Source organism: Kogia breviceps, chromosome 8 (assembly GCF_026419965.1).
Source record: "Kogia breviceps isolate mKogBre1 chromosome 8, mKogBre1 haplotype 1, whole genome shotgun sequence".
Taxonomy (NCBI): Eukaryota; Metazoa; Chordata; class Mammalia; order Artiodactyla; family Physeteridae; genus Kogia; species Kogia breviceps.
In genome coordinates, this window is record NC_081317.1 from 108,029,987 (window position 1) to 108,048,891 (window position 18,905).

General features: G+C 42.2%; 1 protein-coding gene across 3 annotated transcripts in view; it reads right to left on the bottom strand.

Moving 5' to 3' along the window:
• PBK (PDZ binding kinase) overlaps nt 1–18,905 on the bottom strand; it is a 60,070-nt gene that overhangs the window by 27,100 nt on the left and 14,065 nt on the right. Inside the window, exon 3 of one of the 3 annotated variants that reach the window (XM_067039973.1) lies at nt 4,663–4,717. The gene's annotated coding sequence lies outside the window, so the exon portion shown is untranslated. Of the gene's footprint in view, nt 1–2,576; nt 2,628–2,971; nt 3,139–4,662; nt 4,718–18,905 lie in introns of those variants that run through there. The other 2 variants (XM_059071367.2, XM_067039974.1) reach the window with 2 other exon arrangements.

Below are 18,905 nucleotides of genomic sequence, written 5' to 3' on the forward strand. Positions count from 1 at the left end.
AAAGGGCTTGAAATCTGTGTTAGGGTAGTCAAGGGAGGTCTCTTTGAGGAGGTGTCATTTGAAGGAAGTGAGGGAGCTAGCCCAAGCAAATACCTAGGGGAAGTCTGCTGGACAGAGGGAGTAATGAACCCAAAGGTCCTGAGGCAGAAATGTTCAAGGAAAAGCTAAGTGGGCAGAGCTAGCAAGAGGGAGAAGGAAATGAAGCAAAGTTTGGGGATGGAGGATAGCAAATCAAGTAGAGCATTGTGGCCATAACATCTTTGGCTTTTATTTAGAGAGCTTTAGCCACAATAAGGATTTCAGCTTTTAGTGAGAAACAGGAAGCTATTAGAGGGTTTTGAGCAGAGGAGGTGAAGTGATATACTCCATCTTATGTTTCAGCAGGATCACTATGGCTTGTGTTGATTAACTGAAGATAACAAGGGCAGAGGCAATCGGACCAATAAGATGGCTATTTCAATAATCAGGAGAGATAATGGTGGCTTGGATCAGGATAGTAGCAGTAGAGACGGTGAGAAACGGTTGGGTTCTGGCTGTTCTGAATCTGGAACCAGTAGGATTTCCTAATGCTTGGTTTGTTGTTAGGAATGAGAGAAAAGTCAAAGATAGCTCCAGTTTTCAGACTGAGCAACTGAAAGAACAGAGACGCCACTACTGAGATCAGAAAACCATTCTGAATGCCTGAGTCTGACGTCCAAGTAGAAATGTGAAATAGACAGCTGGATATCGGTCTGGAATCTAAGCTGAAGATGTGTATTTGTGGGATATCAGCATGTATATGGTATTAAAGCCAAGAGACTGGATAAAATCACCTAGGAAGTACGTATAGATAGAAAACTGAGAGCTCTAGGGAATCTCAACTTGAGAAATGAAAAACAAACAAGGTAGCCTGAGAAGGGGCCAGAAGACCAGGATGCAAATAAGCCTGGAAAGAATGGTATCCTGGAAATCTTACTGCCTTCTATGTCTCACTGGCTTTCACCCCTCAGCATAAGGCAGATTTGATATTGAGATAGACTGGGACCTGGATCTTTTACCGGAGTGCTTGCACTTGCACCTGGGGCAATTATGACCAATAAGATACCAAAAGGCCACAAACCAACTGCCACTTCTGAGCTGCCAAGAGCAAAAGCAGGGTACTGTGCATGATCCCTGCACACAGCACCGCCAAGGGGGTGGGCAGACCACCTAAGCCACGCCTCTTGCCCCACCCACCCATCCGCCCCCAAGCTCACCCTATTTAAGGAACCAGCCCACCCTCCTCAGGGAGGGAGCAGGGGCACCTGTTACTTGTTTTTGCTCCCTCACGCTACAGCATGAGTCCCAATAAAGCCTTGTCTGAATTCCTTATCTGGCCTCCTATCAATTTCTATTGATAAAAGAGTTCAAGGACCCGAGTCGGTAACAATAGTTAGAAGCAGCACGAGTGTTAAAAATGAAACCTCCCTTCAATTAAAAACACCTAAGTTGGAGTTCCCTGGTGGTGCAGTGGTTAAGAATCCTCCTGCCAATGCAGGGGACACAGGTTCGAGCCCCGGTCTGGGGAGATCCCACATGCGACAGGGCAACTAAGCTCGTGAGCCACAACAACTGAGCCTGCGCTCTAGAGCCTGCGAGCCACAACTACTGAAGCCCGCGTGCCACAACTACTGAAGCCTGTGCGCCTAGAGCCCGTGCTCCGCAACAAGAGAAGCCACCGCAATGAGAAGCCCGCGCACCGCAATGAAGAGCAGCCCCCGCTCGCCGCAACTAGAGAAAGCCCACGCGCAGCAACGAAGACCCAAACGCAGCCAAAAATAAAATGAATAATTAAAAAAAATTTAAAAAACCTAAGTTTAAACAGAAGCCTTTTAACATTTCATTACATTCTAGGACACTCTAGGACTCAGTCCCACCTTCTACTCCAACCTACTTGCACCTAAATATATCCTATCCATTCCACAGATGTCGGAGGCAACTTTTTTCACTACTACACAGTTTAGGTCTAACTCTACTGATAAATAGCTTCTGACCACTGGCCCTAACTCTGTTTCAGATTCTGTATATATTGTATGTACACGTTTTATATCTATCTATCTATATATATATATATATATACTGCTAAATTACCATACTAATCTAAATCAAAAAGTTCTTAGGAAGCATAAAATTGTAAATATTTTAGATGATGATACATTAGAAATGAGAGTAATATGACTGTTGGCAGAATTTCATAGTTTGTCGAATACTTAGGGTATTTTTAAAAAGTCAAGTACTGTTTGAGAAGCAATACTAAAAAGTGGACAGCAAGCTAATCAACAGGTCTACTAGATCAGATGTCAGTAACTTTTGGACCCTAGGACTAAACCAATACTGGATACTACTGGCAAAGCTAAAGTGTAGCTAGGCAGCAGAAAGAGGGGAGAAAAAGTAAAGATAACTGAGAAAAGAGAAACAAAATAGACGAAAAAAGTAGAATGAAACAGAACGGGAAAGTTCCGATCACATTATTTCTAAGGTCCTTTACACCTGACACCCTCAGTAGGATTCCCGGAGGTAAAGACACCCACTGTTTATCCCCGGACCCAGGAGCTTACAGATGCAGGCTGTTAAAATCCTTCTTCCACCCGCTCCGGGGCTCACGGTATCCCTTTGTAAAACAATGGCAGCTTGCTAGAGCAGGGCTTCCCATACCTGTCTAACCACCGTCTTCTACGGAGCTTCCATACGAAGTACAACTGTCAAGCTCTGATTGGAGAAAAGGGTAATTTCTTTCTGGAAATCCCCACCTAACCCCATTATGCAGATGCGCACTCGGGTCGCCAAAACGATTCCTAAGATAACTCCCATTTCAACGCCATATTCCCAACGTCTTCCACCTGCCTTCCAGGCCCCCAGCTGTCAAGAAAGCAAACGCAGAGGCCTCGGCTCGGGGTGGGGCGAACCCCGGCCAGGCCCACGCGCGGAAAGAACCCGCAAAAGCTCCCCTTACCGGAGCCGCGCGGTGGGACGAGACGTCCAAGCCAAAGGTGTCTTGAAAATTGGCCCCGAGTGGCCCCCGACAACACGCCGCGACCGCCTGGACGTCCCAACTGCCAAAACAAGCACTCGGCAACTGTCGTTGCGATGGGAACCCGCCCGGCTTTCAAAAGCGCGCGCACCGCCCTTACGTCTGCCGAGAACTACGGGGTGGCGCAAATGACACACCAAGCCGTATTCGCCGTTATTTTTGTTTTGCTCTTTCCATTTTGCTTAGCGATCCCTTTTACTACCTAATTGGGATGATTTGAAGCCAAATTAAAGGAAGAGAAGCGCAGCAAAGGACAAACTGATTTTTATAGTCACTGTCAGCCCTTCAGAGGGACAACTCTAGTTAAAAAGAAAACATATGCCTGTATTTAGGCTGAACTTCCATATGCCTGTATTTAGGCTGAACTTCTTCCTCAATTACGAACACTGCGCCCAGAATGTGTAATGGTTATTACATGCATTTTTATTGCAGATTTATTTGGCCTCTAAACACTGTACCTAAAAATTGATTAGCCTCGAGTAGCAATCATTTTTGGCTGAGACGAAAAATAGATATTCAGAAATTTTGCTAACTCTACATTCATTTCACAGCAAATATTTAGAGAGCACCTACTATATGCCAGGTGTGTATTGAATGCCCACTGTAGAGGATATACTATAGTAGTCACTAAAAGAGACACACAAGACGATCAAGTCACAGAAACCCCTCCTGCTCAGGAGGAGCTTAGAATCTATGCGGTGGGGGAATGGGGGAAGGGCGGGGAAGTACCCTAAGAAAGAAACACACACACAACACAACACAATACGAAACAGACTATGATGTAGGTTACTATGATCGTAAACCACATTGTTATTTCAAATGAGGAAGCTAGGGCTCAGAGAGGTTAAGTAATTTGCCTAAAGTCACAGAGCTAATGAATGGTTGAGCCAGGACTTGAACCCATGTTAAACTTGGACTTCCTCTTTAACAAATGTGTTCAAAATGTCTTCCATCTTACACACACATACACACCCTTCCACCTCCAGGGCCTTCCCATTTTTGGCCACCCTCTCCTAAGCAGAGATGGTCTCATCTCACCTTCCCTCTATTCTCATTCTAATTACTTTTTTGCGGAGGCATAGTATAGACCTCGTCGTCTTTTGAAAAAACATACCTATAATTTTTTATGCTTTTAATTAAGTTCTACATTTTTACAAGCCCTCTGTTTTCTATTCTTGTGGCTAATAAAGTCCTGCCTAAAGCCAGAGGCTTAGAGCTTCTTAATTAACCGCTGCCTGTGCAAAGTAACTCTAGGGAGATGAGGCTATTGACACAGGTGTAAGATGAGGCAGAAAATATTCACAGGAATGAAGGCCCTTGGGTAAAGGCTTATAACCATTCTGTTCCCCATCTTGTAACTACAAAAGTGCCTCCAGAGATTATCTGAAGAAACATCTGAACTTCACAAGCTTAATGTTATTGCCTATGAAATGTAACCACAAATCTCAAAATCTTGCACACCAGTCAGTTGTCATGGGAAACAGCTTCCAACCTGAACGGGTTATTTCTCCCGGTGAGTAGATAGCCTGGATTTCTTGGCTTAGGCAGAAGAGACCCAAACTCTGTATTTGACTCTTGGCTGGTTATGCCCAAAGGAACATCTGCATCCTCACCTTTTTATGGCATAAACACCAGCTTCTGCTCCATTCAGGGCCTCCTCTTTTGAGCCTAGTTTAAAGGAGAAAAAAAAAGGATATTAACTTTTTTTCCCTCTTTTCTATTGCTGATACATTTCAGTTCTCTTTGAGGCCATATGGATGCTGGTGATTGGCTAGAAGAAGGTGGGAACGATTAGGGAAGAGGAAGAAAAAAGTGAAATTTTCAAAATGTCATCTTGTTACCTCTGTCTATCCAACAAGTCAGCATGTCCCTAGGGTGCTTGTCTGGCATCCTGAAGCCACTGGGTCCACAGCTGAGGCCACCTGAGTGCCCTCCTCCAACCATGGTGCTTCTCTTCTGGGTCCCAGTTTTAGTGAATGGCTCCTCCATCTGTCCCCACATCCTGAGCCAGAAGCTTCTCTTTCCCTTAACCCATCCAAGTTCTGACAGCTCTTCCTTGTGCATCTCTTAAATCTCTTTCCTCCTCCCCGTTCCACCTTCCTCCGCCTTGGACTATAAATTCTTACTTCTGTCCACTGATGACCCCAACAGCCTCCTAATTTGCACCCCCTGAGTCCGGTCACTCCTTTCCTCCAGTTGATTTCCACATTGCTGCCTGGTTAATCTTCCTGAAATGTAGATCTGGAAATCCTTCACGGTTCCTCATTCACTTCAGGGTGAAAAACAACTTCTTTTAGTATCTGCCTCTGAATGTCTCTAGCTTGGGTTCCTCCAGCTCTGAATCTGGTCTCCAGTTATACTAAGTTAAGGTAGTTCCCGGAACACGCATGTTTTCTCATGTCTCCAGCAAAAGCCCATGAATTCCTCTCTGCCAGGAAAGCCCTTCCCCTCAGTACCTCCTCATCCTTCAGCTCTTAGCTCAGGAGCTGCCTGTCCCAGTAAACACTCTCTAATGCCCCCAGTCTACATGATTCCTCCTCCAAGCTCTCAGAATGCCTTCCGACTTTCCCTGTCCCAGCACATAGCCCAGTGCATTGGGCTTTTCTCTCTACTTCTGTCTTCCCCCACTAGAGCGTCAGTTCTATATCCCGCCCCTGCCTGCCTAGGTGAGCGCCCAGAAATGTTTGCTGAATACATGAGTGAATGATAAGATGGATAAACATTGGTGCATATAGAATTTATCTGTCCTTCAGTGACACAGAATATGCCAGTTTGTCTGGATGCTGGTCCTGTAACTGACCTGGGTTCTTGACCTTTCTTAATCAATAGAAATTGATAAGAGGCCAGACAGGAAATTCAGGCAAGGCTTTACTGGGGCCTCCTGCTGCAGCAGGAGGGAGCAAAAACAAGTAACAGATTCCCTTGCTTGCTCCTGGAGCAGGGAGCGAGCTGTTTCGGGTGGGGTGAGGGTAGATACAGGTGCAGGGGTCAGCCGGGAGAGGTGGCTTAGGTGTCCTGCCCACCCCTTTGGTGGAGTTGGCTGCAGGGTGCATGCTCGGTACCAAGCTTGTACTCCTGGCACCGGGCTTTTGCTCCCAGCTCCTCAGAAGTGGCAGTTGGGTTTCTGGTCTTTTTGTATCTTGTTGTCCATAATTTGCCTCAACTGTGCATATACACAGCTATTTTTAGTCCCATACAGTTTCTTTGTATTTTGTTGCCTGAGGAGACCTTTGTCCAGGTGCAAGCACAGCAGAAAAGGGTCCCAGGTCTCAGTTCCCAGCCTGTCTCAGTCCAAGCTGATAACTTAAATGTCTTAGCAATGGTCTCTGAATCAATGTTTGCTGACTGTTATGGACTGAATGTCTGTGTCCCCCTAAAATTCATATGCTGAAGCCTTAACCCCCTACTGTGATGATATTTGGAGGTGGGCCTTTTGGAAGATAATTAGGTTTAGATGAGATCATGAGGGTGGGGCTCTGGCCCAATGGGATTAGTGTTCTTATAAGAAGAGACACCAGGGACTTCCCTGGTGGCACAGTGGTTAAGAATCCACCTGCCAGTGCAAGGTGACACGGGTTTGAGCCCTGGTCCAGGAAGATTCCCACATGCCGCAGAGCAACTAAGCCCGTGTGCCACAGCTGCTGAGCCTGAGCTCTAGAGCCCACAAGCCACAACTACTGAGCCCGTGTGCCACAACTACTGAAGCCCACGTGCCTAGAGCCCGTGCTCTGCAACAAGAGAAGCCACCACAATGAGAAGCCCACTCATCACAACGAAGAGTAGCCCCGCGTGCTGCAACTAGAGAAAGCCTGCATGCAGCAACAAAGACCCAACGCAGCCAAAAATAAATAAATAAATTTATTTTACAAAAGAAGAAGAAGAAGAAGAGACACGAGAGAGCACTCTCTTGTTCTCTTTCTCTGTCATGTGAGGACCCAGTGAGAAGGTGTCTGTCTGCAAGCAGGGAAGAGAGCTCTTGCCAGAACCCAACCATGTCAGCAGCCTGATGTCAGACTTCTAGCCTCCAGAACTGTGAGAAATAAATGTCTGTTGTTTAAGCCATTAGTCTATTATATTTTATTATGGCAGCCTGAGCCGACTAAGACACTGATCAGATCTGGAAGTGGTTAACTCCAGCACAGAGGAAGGGAAAGAAAAGGATCAGAAGGAAATTGAGGAGTTTTTGCTCCCATATATCTTCTCCTTCTTATATTTATCAGTTTTCCCAATAGCTTCTCTTTTTTATTATTTTTAAATTTATTATTTATTTATTTATTTATTTATTTTGGCTGCGTTGGGTCTTAGTTGTGGCACGCAGGATCTCTGTTGAGGCAGGTGGGATCTTCGTTGTGATGCGTGGGCTTCTCTCTAGTTGTGGCGCGCAGGCTCTAGGGCACGTGGGCTCTGTAGTTTGCAGCACTCAGGCTCTAGCTGAGGGGTGGGAGCTCAGCAGTTGTGGCACCCGGCCTAGCTGCCCCTCAGCATGTGGTACCTTAGTTCCCCTGCAGCATGTGGTGTCTTAGTTCCCTGACCAGGGATCGAACCCACGTCCCCTGCATTGGAAGGTGGATCTTTTACCCCTGGACCACCAGGGAAGTCCCTCAATAGCTTCTCTTTTGATTGCTAAAAACAGATGACTCTCCAAACTGCATTCCAAACCCTTCACTGTTCAGTGGACTTGTCTAAAATCTGAACGTGTTCATAATGGAACCACCCTGCTTCTCCTCCCCATCGCTTCCAGCACCAGAGTCTCAGAGTTGAGAGGAACTGTCGATATTGCTTTGTTGGGCTTTTCAAGATGTGGAAATGCCTCTGTGTCATCCCATTCCAGGGAGAGAACTTCAGACACGCCATGCAGCTCACTGCTTTTCACACAGCCCTAGCTTTCAGGAAACTCTTCCTAATAAGGGAACACAGCTAGCCATATCGTCACAAACTCTAGCTTAATGACAACATTTAACTAATATCTTGGATGCAACTACTGTATGCCAGACACTGGGCTACACACTGGGGAACCAACAATGGGTGAGATCAACAACTCGGCCCTTTTCTTCATAGAGCTTACCATCTATTGGAGAAGGTAGACAATAAATGAGTGATTAAAGCACTTGGAGATGGTGGTCAAGACTGTGGAGAATGTATGCAGGCTGCCGTGATGGAGAATGATGGGTGGTGATGTAGAGGAGTCTACTCTCAGAGCGTAGTCAGAGAAGCTTTATCTGAGCAGCTGACTTTAAACTGAAACTTCAGGGATCAGAAGGAGACAGTCGCATGAGGAGCCAGGCGAAGAACCTTCCAAACGGAGGGAAAGGCAAGCGCAAAGACACTGGAGTTTTGGGGGGACCAAGAAGAAGGTAGGGTGGCTGGGACATCGTGGGAGGTGGGTGAAAGTGACCCAGGATGAAGCTGGAGAGGTAGGTGTCCTCTTAGTGCAAGAATAAGCTATTGAAGAATTTAAACAGGAGAATGACATGGTCTGATTTTTAGTTTAGGAGGATCACTCTGGCTGGAACATTTTTTTTTAATGATGCTGGAGGGCTTCCCTGGTGGCGCAGTGGTTGAGGGTCTGCCTGCCAACGCAGGGGACACGGGTTCGTGCCCCGGTCCGGGAAGATCCCACATGCCGCGGAGCGGCTGAGTCCGTGAGCCATGGCCACTGAGCCTGCACGTCCGGAGCCTGTGCTCTGCAACGGGAGAGGCCACAACAGTGAGAGGCCCACGTACCGCAAAAAAAAAAAAAAAAGGGAAAAGGAAAAAAGAATCTTTACCTAAACCTCACCTTATAAAAAAATTAACTGAAAACATTATCCCCACCTAGATATATATACAACTGAAATGCACATATGTGCACCAAAAGACATGTACATAATTGTGTATAGCAGCATTATCTGTAATAGCCAAACTGGGAAACCACCTAAATGTCCATCAAGAGAAGAAAGGCTAAATAAATGGTATTATATTCATGCAGTGGAATACCATATACAGCAATGTCACTGTCTGCACTAACTGGGATTAACCTCACAGTGTTGAGCAGAGAAGCTAGATACAAAAATATAATACTTCATAATGCCATTTATAGAATGCTCAAAAACAGGCACTATGAAACCATACTATTTACAAATTTAAACTGGCCAAAAAAACTTTTTTAAAAACCACCAAAGTGATGACCATAAAAATCAGGTTTGTTGTCACTTAGGAGGAAGGGGGTGAAAAGTGATTGGGAGGAGAACAGGAAGTGCTCCAGGAGTGCTAACATTCTAGCTCTCAATCTGGGTGATGCTATAGGAGGGTTTGCTTTGATAAATCATTGAGCTGAATGCTTTGTTTTGAGTGCTTTCTGTATTTTTGTTTTATTTTACAACAAAGGAGCTTTTTTATTTATTTATTTTTTTATTTTTTTGTGGTACGCGGGCCTCTCACTGTTGTGGCCTCTCCCGTTGCGGAGCACAGGCTCCGGATGCACAGGCTCCGGATGCACAGGCTCAGCGGCCATGGCTCACGGGCCCAGCTGCTCCACGGTATGTGGGATCTTCCCGGACCGGGGCACGAACCCGTGTCCCCTGCATCGGCAGGCGGATTCTCAACCACTGCGCCACCAGGGAAGCCCAAAGGAGCTTTTTTAAAAAAAGGAAAGGAAGGAGAAGAAAGTACATGATGAAAGATGAGCCTGGGAAGTTTGGCTGTACATTGGACATAGTAAGTGGGCTCTGGTGGTAAATTTGAAATTGCCAGTGAGATGTACTCAGTGCAATTTGGAAGACAGAAGTGAGACAGAACCCCTTTCCTGCCCTTTCACCTATGTCCCCTGGCAAGCAGACTTGTGGGGCTTGGGGTTTCAGTAGGTGTGTTCTAGTGCCTGGTCACTCACGCTGTGGGCGTTGAAAGGCACCTGCAGTGGCAGTGGTGGTCTCTTGACCCCTGGATCACAGCTATGGTGAATATCCTGGAACATGACATTCCCAGCCTCAGCTTCCTGCCTGGAAATAGGCACAGATATATAATCCTCATAAAGGGAAGAGGGAGAGTGAATAACACAAACAGTAATACAGTCCATCACGGTATCCTAGAAATCTTCATAACTGTGTAATAAAGTCCATCATGGCAAAGAGCTGGGAAAACATGGACTCAAACGTAAAATACAAAACATAAAACTCTAAAACTTTTAGAAAAAAAAAGTAAAACACAAAACTATAAAACATAAAAATGTAAAACATATAACTAGAAAACTTTTAGAAAAAAAGTATAAAACATAAAACTACAAAAATTTAGAAATACACTGGTCATACTTGTAGAAAAATTTCAGAACAAAGGGCTAGGTGAAGAGTTTATAGACTTGACACCAAAGGCATGGTCTATATTTAAAAAGAAAAATTGATAAATGGAACCTCATCACAATGAAAAACTTTAGTTCTGCAAAAGACCCCATGAAGAGGGTTCAAAACCAAAACCAAAACAAACAAAAACAAGCTACAGAATTGGAGAAAATATTTGTGAACCACATGTCTGCAAAGGATTTGTATCTCAGCTCTCATGCCAAGAACTCCCAAAATCCAACAGTAGAGAAAACAAACGGTCCAGACTGAAAGTGGGCAAAAGACATTGTAATAGGCTGAATGGTGGCCCCCAAAGACATGGGGTTCTAATCTCTGGAACCTGTAAATGTTAGCTCATTTGGAAATAGAGTCTTTGCAGATGTGATTACGTTAAAGGATGCTGGGATGAGGAGATTATCCTGGATTATCTGGTGGGACCTAAATGCAATCACATGTGTCCTTATAAGAGGAAGCAGAGGAGACTGACACAGACACACAAAAGAGAAGGCAGCGTGAAGATGGAGCAGAGGGAGATTTGAGGATATTGATCTTAAAGATGTGGCCACGAACCAAGTAATGCGGACGGTCACCAGAAGCTGGAAGAGGCAAAGGACAGATTATCCCCTAGTCACCTCACTCATACGCTTCATTTCACAAGGATCTGAACACCTGCTAAAGCCTACTGCTGCCTCCTAGCTGATGTTTCTAACTATCGTGTTTTCTCTTTCCACTTAATCTCAAGGAGAAACCACTTTTGGTTCAATTTTTGTCATCTGCTTCATGAATCCACCTGTGGAAGTAGGGAAGTGGTAAAACACTGGGCAGATATGACATCTTATTATAGTTTAATTACTTTTGGTTTCATACTCTGCTCCCTTCCCCCAAAGGACAGTAAAGGGTGTGTCAGTTCACATGTATGGTGATGGCAAGATGGAAACACTTGAGGATAGAAAAGAGAAAATAGGAACGGGAATATCGGTGAACTCTGGAAAGGTAATCTGCTTGTCGGCAGCATCTTCCTAACACGAGATCTGAGCCAGGGGTGCAGCTGCAAGCTTGGAGCAGAGAAAGAGCTGGGAAGCCCTCCACACAGCTGCCTGTTAGGAAGACTGGACTCCTCTACCTTTTGCTTATCCTCAATGGCTAAAGATTTCCACTTTCAGCTCTGACTTTTCCTACCGCCCAACAAGAAATGAAACTTTGCTTGTTCTGGGAATATGGGGCTTGAAAAACAAGAAGTGCTTTGGAAAATGTGCTGGGATCTGAGTGGCTTATAATTGATGAGTTCCTTCCTCCACTGTGGTCCAGCAAACTGGGAAGATGTAACAGGGAATTCTAACCCTCCCTCAAGGAAGACGCCTACTTACTGCCTAACGAAGATCCGTATTCCATCCTCTGTGATTGTGTAAGATTTCTGGGCTGCTTCTGACATCTGGCCACAATTTCGGCACCCTGACTTTGTTTTTGCTCTAAGATGTTCTTTGCTTTATAATTCAGCCAGAAAACATTTTCTTGATTTTCAACTTCTTAGGGTGGAATCAATACAGTGAATAACAGGAAAGAGGTTTTGGTGGTTTACATTTCAACTACTCAGTACCTACCTGGAATGCATAGAGAGTTTAGAGGGAATGGAAGCCCTTCTGCTTACTGCATGCTGTTGGAAAGTATCCTGCCAGTAGCACAACAGCATACACTGAACAGATTGAGTGAAGAGAAATAAAACAGATGTACTCAAGACATAAGAAAATTATAGGTTCAGGCCCTTTCCTCTGGGGATGGAGTTAAATGGAGAAGCTGGTCGGGCTGTACACACATACCGCGTATTAAAACCCATGAAGCAGAGCCATAAAAACAAGCCCAGAGCTTGTTACCACCGGGCTGCCCTTAACCAGAAATCACTTTTCCAGCAACATGATACACTCATTTTTTTTTTAATGGTTGCTCCTCAGGTGAAGAGCTAGGTGGATATCAAAACGGAATGGCCCCCCAAGACCTCAACACCTATAGGCCTTCATGTATACCTATTAATATTCTCAGCACAAGTTCAGCAATCCTGAATCAGAAAACAGTCCTAAGCTAGGTATATAGCTTATTAAAATGGCTGCTGTAGTGAACAGGATGGAGGGAGGGAGGGAGCTAGCTTTTATTTATTTCCTTATTTGTTTGTTTGTTTATCTATTTAGACTGTAAGCTTGAACTAAGTGGACTTTGATGAGGCTCTTCCCTGGAAGTGGTCAGAGTGATTTTGCTATGAAAATTCCAGAAGGGGGTCAACTCCTTCATTCGCTTAATTCATTGAACAAATGATCCTGAGCCAGGTGCTGGAGGTTAAAAAATTGAAAAAAAAATAAAAACCCACCCTGCCCTCAGGGAGCATATAGACTAGCGAACAAACAGATACAGTAGAATTGTGATAAGTACATAATGGGAGTCTGACTCTACTTAAGGTGTGGGAAGATTTCACTGATGTGGGTCTTGAAAAGTAAGAAGTTTGCATGGCCATCCTGATTGGTGGGTAGAAGGGGAGTGTCTGGGATCTCCAGGCAGAGGACACACTACGTGGACGCATAAGAAAGGATGCATAGTCTTAGAGCAGTAAATTGGAAGGAAAAGTGACTAGGAAAACAGGTAGAGGCCAGCCACATCATGGGCTTTTCTGATGGTAGGATTTGGATTTTGTTTTGTAGCTATTGGAGAGCCATACAAGGATTTGAAACAGGAGAGTTATATGGTCAGATGTTAGATGGAGAAATCTCCTTGGTACATATTGGAGAGGAGCAGACAGTGGGAGATTGTTGTCAAAGTCCAGATGAGAAATTAAGAAGGGTTAAACCGGCCGGTGGAAGTGGGCTGGAAGGGACAAAATTAATCAGGGCAGTGTATGGAGTAGAAGAATCAACTTGTAGGACCTGTGAGGACTTTAGAGGCCTATCATCAAAACAAAAGGAAGTTAGTCCCTCAAGCAGAGTATCAGAACATGGTCAAAGGAGAAAAAGGCCCAAAGGGCTTCCCCAGAAATTACTCCTCTGTGATGGGGGGACAGGCAGGGAGCTGGGAGGAAAGGAAGCTAGCAGAGGTATCCACTAAGCTGAACTGACATCACCTTGAGTTCACATTGTTGTTTAGGCCTAAAAATCCAATAGAATATAGTTAAAAATTCCAGGCCAGATCAAGACTGAAGACATTTTTTGTTTTGCTTTTGTTTGTTTGTTTCTTTGCATCTTCTGCAAGTTCCTTTTTTAAAAAAAGACTACTTTGAAGAGCTTCCCTGGTGGCACAGTGGTTGAGAATCTGCCTGCCAATGCAGGCGACACGGGTTCGAGACCTGGTCTGGGAGGATCCCACAAGCCGCGGAGCAACTAGGCCCGTGAGCCACAACTACTGAGCCTGCGCGTCTGGACCTTGTGCTACGCCGACAAGAGAGACCGCGACAGTGAGAGGCCCCCGCTCGCCGCAACTAGAGAAAGCCCTCTCACAGAAACGAAGACCAACACAGCCAAAAAGAAAGAAAGAAAGAAGCTTTCATTTAAAAAAAATTTTTAAATAAAAATAAAATAAAATAAAGTTAAAAAAGACTATTTTGAAAAATGTATGTAGTTTAATGTGTGTTGAATCAAAATTCACATGCAGTGAAATGCATAGGTTTTTATGTACACTACTGATAAATTTCACTTATTTCATACACAATACACAAATGTATACATCTGGGTAATAAACACTGCAGTCAAAATAATACATTATTTCTGTCACCCAAAAAGTTCTCTCTTGCCCCTTTCCTGATAATCTCTACCACCCATAGATAACAATTGTTCTGATTTCCATCATCTTATTAGTTTTACTTGTCCTTGAATTTCATATAAAATAAGTCAGACAGTATGTACTTTTTCTTAGCTGAATGGATATCTCACAATTTCTTTCTCCCATCTTCTGTTGATGGATATTAGAGCTGTTTCTAACTGGGGGCTATTGTGACGATAACTGATATAAATATTATTGTACAAGTCTTTTTGTGGTTATATGTTTTCATTAGTCTTGGGTAAATATTAAAAGTAGAATTTCTAGGGCATGGGTATATTTAACTTTATAAGGAACTGCCAAACCATTTTTCCAAAATTGTACCATTTTACACTCCCACTAACAATGTATGCTTTTATTTCTAGTGCAAAGTGGTATTCTATTGTGCTTTTTAATTTATATTTCCCTGAAGGCTAATAATGTTGAACATCCTTTCACATGCCTGTTGATCATATTGCTTCTTTTTTAAACTGTCTGTTGAAGTGTTTAGCCCATTTTTCCATTGGGTTGGATGTCTTTTTATTATTGAGTTGTACAAGTTATTTATATACTCTGAACAGAAACCTTTCATTGGCTGTATGTAATGCAAATATTTTCTCCCAGTCTTTGACTTGTCTTTTGATTTTCTAGACATCTTTCAATGAACAGATTTTTAAATCTTTTATGAAATCCAATTTAACAGTTTTTCATGGTTAGTGCTTTTTATGTCCTTTCTAAGAAGACTTTGCCTCATCCAAGTTTGCAAAGATATTCTCCTAAGTTTTCTTCTAGAAGCTTTATAGTTTAGCTTTTTTTTTTCTTTTTTTTGGTCACACTGTATGGCATGTGGGATCTTAGTTCCCTGACCAGGGATCGAACCTGCGCCCCCTGCAGTGGAAGGGCAAAGTCTCAATCACTGGACCACCAGGGAAGTCTCTATAATTTTCACTTTTAATTTGGGTTTATGGTCATCTCAACTTTTGTGTAAGGCAGGAGATTGGGATCAAAGTTCACTTTTCCTGCATACATGTCCCATTCTTCCAGCACTGTTTATTGAAAAGACTTTCCCCTTAGTGACTTTGTCGAAAATCAATTGATAGTATATATGTAGGTATATTTCTGAATTTTCTAATACGTTCTTTTGATCTAGTTGTTTGTCCTTATGCCAAAATCATTTTGGCTTGATTAACGTAATATTATCACAAGTCTTCAAATCAGGTAGTAGAAGTCTTCCAACTGTGTTTTTATTATTGTTTTGACTATTCTAAGTGCTTTGATTTTCCACATAAATTTCCGAATTATCAGTTTAGACAAAAAACTCTGTTGATATTTTGATTGGATTGCATTGAATCCATAGAGCAATTTGACCTCTGAGTAATATTGAGTGTTCATGTACACGAACAAAGTGTACCTCTCATTTTTTTAGGTCTTCTTAGCAATGCTTTATGGTTTTTGTGTGTAAAGGTTTTGTATGTCTTTTGTTAAACGTATTCCGCAGTATATTTTTTTTGATGCTATCATAAATGACCTTGTTTTCCACTTTAATTTCCATTTTTTGTTGCTAGTATAAACAATAATGCAAACATACAATTTTTGTATGTTGAGCTTATATCCTGCTATTAACTTAACTTATTTACTAGTTTTAGTAGATTCTTTGAGATTTTTAAAATATACATAATTGTGCCTATATATTTTCTTAATTTAATCTTCCAATATTTTATTAAGGATTTTTCTATCTATATTCATGAAAAATATTAGCCTGTAATTTTCCTTTCTCATAACATCCCTGTTAGGTTTTGATATCCAGGTTATGATGACTTTGTGAAATACTGGGAAGGTATTCCTCCTTCTCTATTTTCTGAAAGAGTTTAAGATTAGTATTCATTTCTTACTTAAATATTTGATAGAATTCATCAAATTTCTAATTTACAAATTAAAAACTTAACTACTTGAACAGATATGAGCTATTCAGATTTTCTATTTCTTTCTGAGTTAAGATTGGTAAGGGCATCCTTCAAGGAATTTGTCTATTACATCTAAGTCCTCAAATTAATTGGTACAAAGTTGTTCATAATATTTCCATACTATCATTTTATTATCTGTAGGATCTATAGTGATGTACCCCTTTCCTGACTTTAATAGTCTGTGTTTTCCTGCCTTTTTTTGGATCAGTTTTGCTAAGAGATAATAAATTTTATTAATGTTTTCCAAAGAATAAACTTTTGGCTTTGTTCGTTTTCTCTGTTGTTTGTCTATCTTGTTTCATTAATTACCACTCTTACCTTTTTTATTTCTTTCCTTCTAGTTGATTTAGATTTAATTTTCTTTTTTTTTATTTTATTTTTTCCCCTAGCTTCTTAAGGTAGAGATTTAGATAATTGATTTTAAACATTTTTTTCTTCTGTAATGTAAGCATTTAAAGTTATACATTTCCTCTAAGCATTGTTTTAGCTGCATTACCTAGATTTTGACACATTGCATTTTCATTGTATTTTGGTTCAAAATACTTTCTAATTTCCCTAGTAATTTATTCTTTAATGCAGGGTTATTTAGAAGTTTGACTTTTTATTTCCAAACATTTCAAGGTTTTTTTTATATCTCAGTATTATTGATTAATAATTTAATTTCACTCGGTCAGAGAACATACTCTGTAAGATTTTTTTTTTGAAATTTATTGATACTTATTTTTAATGACCCATAACTTGGTCTACATTAGAGAAATCTCCATGTGCATGTATAGAAATGGTATATTCTACAGTTTGGAGTGGATTACCCTATAAATGTCCACTAGATCAAGCTGGTTGACAGAGTTGTTCTACATATAGGACAGCATATATTCTATGTATATAGTGTCTATTCTTATTGATTTTCTCTCTCCTTGTTCTATCAGTTATTTAGAGAAGGGTGCTAAAATCTTGAATTATGATTGTAGATCTGTCTCTTTTTTTTTAGTTCTGTTAGTTTTTGCTTCACGTGTACTAAACCATAAGTGGTGGCACGTTTTTTTTCATCAGGAGACACATATGTCTGGTTGTCTCTCTTTTCATGATGTTAGTAGTTACTGATGGTTAATCCTTTGATGCATTAATTTATTAAAGGTTACCAAAGGGTGATATTTTAATTCTCTCAGTTCTTTTTCATTTAGTAGTTGCTTCTCAAACTACTATTTTGTTAATCAGTTATACTGTTTATATAACTGCTCATTCTTTCCATTTATACACCAGTTTTCAAAATAATGAATATGTTGCCAATCATCTTTCTAAGGTGACCACTTATGGTTTTTAAAAAATACCATTATAAATACATGGATCTGAACAGATTTGATGGATTTTAATTCATTTCAACTATAGTCCTTACTGACACACTGTAACATCTTTTGCCAGTGGAAGACTTTTCCAGTTGGCTCCTGATTCTTGTTTACATGACTTCAACAGTTTTTGATAGTTTCATTTTCAGTTGATATGACAAGACGTTTCAGACCCATCTTGAACATTTCTCACCCCAGACTTGGTATCAGCCATTTCTTCAAGAAGCACCTGTGTTTTTCTTTTTAAAGTGGGATATTTCCATACCACAATCTGGGTGCTAGGGATGAATCTTGCTTTTGGTTTGGTCACTGTTTCTAGTTCAAACTGTTTCTTTTTTTTTTTTTTTTTTTTTTGTGGTACGCGGGCCTCTCACTGTTGTGGCCTCTCCCGTTGCGGAGCACAGGCTCCGGACGCGCAGGCTCAGCGGCCATGGCTCACGGGCTCAGCCGCTCTGCGGCATGTGGGATCTTCCCGGACCGGGGCACGAACCCGTATCCCCTGCATCGGCAGGTGGATTCTCAACCACTGCGCCACCCGGGAAGCCCCTAACTGTTTCTTAAACAGGGTTGAAACCAATTTTCTAACTTTAGCCACACATTCACCCCCACTTTCCAAAGTCATTACTGCCACTGAATCCTAAGCTTTTTGGGAATTCCGTAGCCTTCTCCAATCACGGTTATCATTCAGCCTTTTCATGTCTGTTAAGTCATTCACTTCTTGTCCATCAGCTCCCCAGTTTGTTATTGCTTTTGTCTCCCCTCCTGTTAACCCATTCTTGTAGGTTTATGCCTGCAATAGACAAAGTCGCTTTATTCTCATTTCATAAGGGCATTAGGAGAAAGTGAAAGAAAGGACATGTGTCCACTTTCTCATTTTTAGCTCTGAAACTCTCCTTGACCTTTGTATTCATTGTTCAGGTACAGCCTTCATTACTACTTAGTAAACATTTGTGGAAGAAAACTGTCCTCTCTTGGGCTTGCTTTGTGACAAGATGGGTCAGTCCAGGACATGCTGGATGCGTTGTTCCTAGACACTTTCCATTTCTCCTCATTCCCGGACTTTGCCTTGCATAGTCCCTGGCAATCACCTCATGATTTAAGTTTTAGATCCTGAACTTGCGTTCCCCTGAATTTCAACACACATCTGGTTGATCTGGACTTTCTGATTCTGTCATGCTTAGAGCCCCTTGTTGCTTATTAACCTTGCTGTTGACTGACTAGTCACCAAAGCTTAATCCTGAGCTCAGATTCCCGGGTGATGCTACTGGTCAATGGTAAGCTGCAACAGAAACCCTTTAGCTGAGTAAGACCTGAACATGCTGACTTTTAAGGCGGGTAGCTCTGCTCAAACAGGAAGAAAGCTTTTAGGAAAGAACCATTCGCATTCCGTCTATAAAACATGGAATGTCATCAACCCAGAGCTCCTTTGGCTTAAAGAAGGTTGAGCTCTACTCCCCACCCT